Genomic DNA, 7,722 nt, shown 5'->3' on the forward strand with positions numbered 1-7,722 from the left:
CTCCGGGAAACTCAAATTAGTATGAAATGTAATGCTTGGTATGGTTACATTAGACAAAAGGAGGGTGGTTGGTCGGGGTGGATGAGTAGATGTATAACGCGAACGTCTAGCAGCAACTTAAGGTTGCGTGTTCAAATTTCATCACAGACAATTTTAGCTGAATTGCAACTACTTGCTACTTAGCATGTTAGCTAACCCTTCCTTTAACCTAACTCCAAAACCTAACCCCTAGCCTAGTTAATGTTAGCCACCTAGCATACGTGAACCACAAGAAATTGAAATTCTTAACATATAAGTTTCGCAAACACTTTGTACGAGTTACAATTCGTAGCATACCACCCCGCATACCACTGCTGGCTTGCTTCTGAAGCTTAGCAAGGTTGGTCCTGGTCAGTCCCTGTACGGGAGACCAGATGCTGCTGTTGGAGGGCCAGTCTTTCCTCTGGTCTAAAAAATATCCCAATGCCCCAGGCCAGTGATTGGGGACACTGCCCTGTGTAGGGTGCTGTCTTTTGGATGGGACGTTAAACGGGTGTCCTGACTCTCTGTGGTCATTAAAGATCCCATGGCACTTATCGTAAGAGTAGGGGTGTTAACCCCTGTGTCCTGGCTAAATTCCCAATCTGGCCATCAAACCATCACGGTCACCTAATAATCCCAGTTTACAATTGGCTCATTCATCCCCCTCCTCTCCCCTGTAACTATTCCCCTGGTCGTTGCTGCAAATGAGAATGTGTTCTCAGTCAACTTACCTGGTAAAATAACAGATAAATAATATTGTACAAATTTCAATTCGTAACATATACAAATGGATGAAGGACAAATTAATACATACCATATGAAAAGTAAGATATCATACTAATTGGAGTGTCCCAGATTTACATTTACTATGTTACGTCTACTCAGGTTGAATTATCAATCAGTGAAACCCTTTTAGTGGCCTCTGCCTTCCTGTAGGCACAGCACAGATATAGAGATCTCAACAACAACTGGTGAAGAACACTCTCCAAGAGCTGCTGTCAGTCAATACCCCATGCTCCTAGCTCAGTCATTCTGACCCTTAACCCCACGGCCATGATTCTTCCCGGCATGTAATTGGAATAGAACCCCTGCCTGGGACACCAATGGAAAGCATTGCTTTTGTGCGATTTGAAGCAGTTCACAGATGCCACACAGGAATGAGTTGTCTCGGTCTGCATGTGGTTTAGCAGTAACTCAGGAATTAAACAGCTCCAGTGAAAGACGTTTGATTTGTAGCACGGACTAAGCTGAGGTTTACATCGTTTCTGGTTCAGTCCCTATAAAGAATAGCTTACTGTCCTCTAGTGGTGAAGATATATATGAGGCATGCCTGTATGCTTTGTGTATTTGGGAAGGCTGGGGACGTGTAGTGTGTCTATGTATGCTTGTTACCTATATGAAATCCATGTTCAATAGAAATGACTTCTATGTATCCAGATGGTTAAGTTATGCAATCCTTGTACACTCTGACAATACAAATGACACAGACACTGAGAGTCAGACTGTAAGGTGCAGTGTAACTTGATCTTAACACAATTGCACTGAACCCTTTGATCCTCTGTCTGGCATGTGGCAAAGTGGCTGAATTGGATAAACAGTCAGGATGGCTAAATGAGTCAGAATGCTGTTGAGCAGTATCCAAGAAAAGTACACCCTCACTCCCATTCTTCTCTAACCAGTGGTACATGGGGCAGAACAGTAATTGATGGTAATCCATGAAGGGGGTATTTTATATGGCATTCCAGAGATACAAATAGAACTCCTGCCAGAGCTCTCAGCTCACCTGCCACTTGTGCGGCAGACTTGCCCAGTCACACAGAATGGGGTGGTGCTGGAAGGAAAGCTCCCTTCATTGTAGAGCTGGTTGTGAGGTAGCAATCTGTGAGATATGCTCTGACTGCCTTTTGACCCCATTCTGCAGACTTGTTCAGAATTAAAGTTTTCAGTTAGCCACAATTTAACCCAATACAATAGTTAAATTAATTAAAGTTGTTTTCTCACCACTAACCTCTCAGGTACAAATCATAGTAGGACCAGTGTATGAGGCTTTTGATTGACACCATAGTGGCCATACCCCTCTAAGTAGTAGGCTACACTTCATCGATAGGGGCAACAGATGAGATTTGATTGACAAAGCATTGTCGTATGCCAGTGAGTTCACTGTTCATTTTTGAGCATCACTTCCAGACATATGGCTTTACTCTGATGTCCTCGAGCCATATCTGAGCGCCAGTCACTGTGGAGGAGTTTGCTTGCAGCTTAAAGGTATACCTTCTCAGCATCTCTCAAACACATTGCCCATTGGGTTAGTGAGAAATTAGGATATATAATAGGTTGAGAATGTTATTAGATCATTTGTTCATGTTTTGCATTTAGGCTACATGGGTTATATTTTCTATCTACACGAGTGCAGGTAAGCAATTATCTGAGTGTAACAGGTTACACCTAGTCTCAAAATCGTATGGTGCCATGAAAAGGATAGAAGCTGGTGAACATTTTGTGCAGTCTGAATGTACTGCATCTCTGAGTCATTGCTTGAGATGAGCTAAGTAAATAATTGTACTTGAATATTTTTCGTTTTTTTTACAGATTAAATAATTTCTAATTTATGATGCATGTTTGTCTCCCTTTCAACACTGCATACAGATACAGCATTTTCATTCAGCACTGATATCCTTCAAGGTGAGGCTACCGCTATCAACCGGCAAGGCGGAGGCTGTCCAAGCTTAGAGATCGCAATTTGCAAGTCACGCTACAAAGGTTCAGAACTCAGCAACCGCACCGTGGAATCATGTCGACAACCGCCCCTGTCTTCTTCACGAACATGGGCTCAGGTAGCCCCAAGCCACGGCAGAAATTCTGTGGCATGTTCTGTCCAGTTGAAGGCTCTGGCGACAGCAAGACGTTGGAATTCCAGTCACTGCCGGGGGGCAGTAGCAGGAGTGACGGACATCTCCCTGCCAAGGGTCAAGATACGGGAGAGCAGAGGAAAATCAGCCCTGCAAAACCTAAATGACAGGGTAAGAGAGCTGCAGATGTTTCTGCTTTGTCACCCTGGATGAAATTGTACATTTTTGTAATTTAGTAGATGCTCTTATACAGAGCAATTTACAGTAGTGAGTGCACACATTTTCCTACTTTTTTGGGGGGAGTGAAAATAAATGAACTGTATTTCTCTGTAGCATATGTCTGTTTGCCTTGCACAAATAAATCAACACAATCATGCAGAAATGAGTTCATTGGGATCTCTAGAAACTTGCCAATCAGTAATATAGTCAAGTCTCTTTCCAAACCATCCAGTTGCATAAAGTTAGTTGATTTTTTAACCATTGCCTACCAAGCCTAGAGGATTAGGTTCTATATGGCAATGCATGTTAGTGATGTATGGATCATTGACTTTAGGGAAAGCAAACCCAGAGCAGGGCTAGCACCTAGCTGATATCCTTCACATCACTCTTCAATGGACTGGACATTGTCAGGTCGAGTTTGCCTACATTTCCCATGAGGCTCTGTGATGCAATGGGACGTTACTTCCTGTGCTGTGCTTGGTGGAGGGAGAAGTTCCTGTAGTGAGCTGGCCAATAGGACAATGTCAATGTTAGAGTGCATGGCTTTCTGTAGTCTTTAGCAGGGTTTCCTGTGGTCAAACTGCATCAGCCCAGCTTTTTATCAATCAAATCCCCACCTCTGGTCATTATGCATTCACAGTTAGAGTGGCAGGAACCTCACAGGATGTGTGTGTGTTTCCCTCCCACATATGCCATACCTATACACCTAGTGCAGAGGGACACTATATGGAACATCAATCTCAGTCAGCATCTTGGCCAATGCTCATATGACTTGCTCTATGCATAATGAAAACTGTGTACTGTCAGAAAATTACTCATTGTGTAATTTAGACTTTTATGGTTTCTGCTCCTGTGTTTCTTCCTCACTAAAACAGAGTAGATCATGCTACTTCTCATTCTCTCTTCAGTGTCTTGGCCTCTTTTGACTCCCTGCTTAAATGCATGTTAAATATATTTTTTTTTAAATATAAAAATAGGCCTGTTATCTAAGATCCTCTTTACTGTTTCATGTATATTGTAGTGCCTCTGTGCTCTATCACTTATTATTGTCACGTTCTGACCTTTATTTCCTTTGTTTTGTATTTATTTAGTATGGTCAGGGTGTGAGTTGGGTGGGCAGTCTATGTTTGTTTTTCTAGGTTTTGGGTATTTCTATGTTTCGGCCTAGTATGGTTCTCAATCAGAGGCAGGTGTCATTAGTTGTCTCTGATTGAGAATCATACTTAGGTATGGGTAGCCTGGGTTTCACTATGTGTTTGTTGGGTGATTGTTCCTGTGTCTGTGTTTGCACCAGATAGGGCTGTTTAAGTTTTCTCACATTTATTGTTTTGTTAGTTATTTCATGTCTAGTTCCTTTATTAAAGAACATGAATAACTACCACGCTGTATTTTGGTCCGCTTCTCCTTCACCACAGGAAAACCCTTACAATTATCTTCATTAGAATAAATTATTATTATTTTAAGGGTAAAAATAAAGAACAGAGTAGCAGTAGGATATGATGAGTGTGAAAGTCTGTGTGCTATCTGTGTGGGTTTTGTGTGAGAGTGTCAGTGTCAGTGTAGTGTGTGTGTGTGTGTGAGTGTGTATATACAGTGCCTTCTGAAAGTATTCACACCCCTTGACTTTTTCCACATTTTGTTGTTACAGCCTGAATTTAAAATTGTTTAAATGTAGATGTAATTTGTCACTGGCCTACACACAATACCCCATAATGGCAAAGTGGAATTATATTTTTTGACATTTTTACAAATTAATTCAAATCTTAAATCTCTTAAGTGAATAATTATTTGACACCCTTTGTTATAGCAACCCCAAATAAGTTCAGGGGTAAAAATCTGCTTAGAAAGTCACATAAGTTGCATGGACTCACTCTGTGTGCAATAATAGTGTTTAACATGATTTTGAATGACTACCTCATCTCTGTACCCCACACATCCAATTATCTGTAAGGTCCCTCATTCGAGCAGTGAATTTCAAACACAGATTGAACCGCAAAGACCAGGGAGGGTTTCCAATGCCTCGCAAAGAATGGCACCGATTGGTAGATAAAAATGTAAAAAAAGCAGACTTTGAATATCTAATTAAGCATGGTGAAGTTCTTCATTACACTTTGGATGGTGTATCAATACACTCAGTCGCTACAAAGATACAGGCATCCTTCCTAACTCAGTTGCCAGAGAGGAAGGAAGCTGCTCAGTGATTTCGCCATGGGGACTTTGAAACCGTGACAGTGTTTAATAGCTGTGATAGGAGAAAGCTGAGGATGGATCAACAACATTGTAGTTGCTCCCCAATACTAACCTAAATGACAGAGTGAAGAGAATGAGGCCAATACAGAATAAAAAATATTGCATACATGCATCCTGTTTGCAACAACGCACTAAAGTAATACTGCAAAGCAATTAACTTTTTGTCCTAAATACAAAGTGTTATTTTTGGGACAAATCCAATACCACTCTTCATATTTTCAAGCATAGTGGTGGCTGAATCATGTTATGGGTATGCTTGTAATCGTTTAGGACTGGGGAGTTTTTCAGTATAAAAAAACTGATTGGAGCTAAGCACAGGCAAAATCCTAGAGGAAAACCTGGTTCAGTCTGCTTTTCACCAGACACTGGGAGATGAATTCACCTTTCAGCAGGACAATAACTTAAAACACAGGCCAAATCTACACTGATATTGCTTATCAAGAAGACAGTGAATGTTCCTGAGTGGCCGAGTTACAGTCTTGAGTTAAATCTGCTTGAAAATCTATGGCAAGACTTGAAAATTACTTTCTAGCAATGATCAACAACCAATTTGACAGAGCTTGAAGAATCTAGAAACAAATAATGGGCAAATATTGAACAATACAGTTGTGCAAAGCTTTTAAAGATTTACCCAGAAAGACACAGCTGTAATCCCTGCCAAAGTTGATTCTAACATGAATTTACTCAGGGGTGGGAATGATTATGTAACTGAGATATTTCTGTATTTCATTTTCAATCAATATGAAAACATTTCTAAAAACATGTTTTCACTTTGTTATTGTGTGTAGATAAGTCAGATTTTTTTAAATAATTAAAACTGTGACACAACAAAATGTAGAATAAGTCAAGGGGTGTGCATGAAGTCAATGCAAGAACGGGTCAATGCAGATAGTCCGTGTAACCATTTAATTAAATATTTAGCAGTATTATGGCTATTTAGCAGTATTATGGCTATTTTGCAGTCTAATGGCTTGGGGGTAGAATCTGTCTCGGAGCCTGTTGGTCCAAGAGCCGATGCTCCAGTACCGTTTGCCGGATGGCAGCAGAGTGAACCGTCTATGGCTTGGGTGGCTGAAGTCTTTGGTAATTATTTGGGCCTTCCACTGACACTGCCTAATATAGAGGTCCTGGATGGCAGGGAGCTCGGCCACAGTGATGTCTCTTTTCAGCCTCCTGAGATGGAAGAGGTGCTGTTGTGCCCTCTTTATGACTGTGCAGGTGTGTGTGGACCATGTTAAGTCCTTAGGGATGTGGACGACAAGGAACATGAAGCTCTCGACCCATTCCACTACAGCCCCATCGATTTGAATGGGGTCGTGCTCTTGCCTCTTTCTCCTGTAGTCCATGATCAGCTCCTTGTTCTTACTGATGTTGAGGAAGAGGTTGCTGTCCTGGCACCACACTACCAAGTTTCTGACCTCCTCCCTGTAGGCTGTCTCATCGGCATCAGTGATCAGGCCTACCACTGTCGTGTTGTCTGCAAACTTGATGATGGTGTTGGAGTCGTGGGTGAACAGTGAGCACAGGAGGGGACTAAGCAGACACCTCGGAGGGGCACCTGTGTTGAGGGTCAGCATGGTGGAGGTGTTGTTGCCTACCCTCTCCACTTGGGGCCGGCATGTCAGGAAGTCCAGGATCCTGTTGCAGAGGGAGGTGTTCAGACTCAGGGCTCCAAGCTTTGTGATGAGTTTGGAGGGGACCATGGTGTTGAATGCAGAGTTGTAGTCTATGAGCAGCATTCTCACATAGTTATTACCCATCGTTTCCAGGTGGGAGAGGGCAGTGTGAAGTGCAATTGAGATTGCGTCACCTGTGGATCTGTTGGGGCGGTTTGCAAATTAGAGTGGATCCAGAGTGTCTGGGATGATCGTGTTCATATGTGTCATGAGCAGCCTTTAAAAGCACTTTATAATTACAGATGTGAGTGCTACAGGGTGATAGTCATTTAGACAAGTTACATTTGAGTTCTTGAGAACCCGGACAATGGTGATCAGCTTGAAACATGTTGAGATTGGTACAAAGAGATATTGAAAATGTCTGTGTAGACACTTGCCAGCTGGTCTGCGCATGCTCTGAGAACATGCCTTGGTATTCTGTCTGGCCCTGCAGCCTTGCATTGTTAATCTGTTTAAAGGTTTTACTCAGATCAGCCATGGAGAGCAAGAGTCATCAGGAACAACAGGTGCTTTCATATAGGACGGTTTTGTTTTCCTCAAAGCAAGCATTAGTCATTTAGCTCGTTTGAAAGTTTTTCTGCATTGAGCATCTCACAGCTGGCTTTGCAGGGGTGTAGCTAAAACTGTAGCCTACTGTACTCCCTAATTCAGATTGAGAAATGCATAGCATAGTTCCTGATTTCTCAATGGATCAGGGCGGGGCTCTG

This window comes from Oncorhynchus kisutch, linkage group LG23 (genome assembly GCF_002021735.2).
Source record: "Oncorhynchus kisutch isolate 150728-3 linkage group LG23, Okis_V2, whole genome shotgun sequence".
In the NCBI taxonomy this organism is placed as follows: Eukaryota; Metazoa; Chordata; class Actinopteri; order Salmoniformes; family Salmonidae; genus Oncorhynchus; species Oncorhynchus kisutch.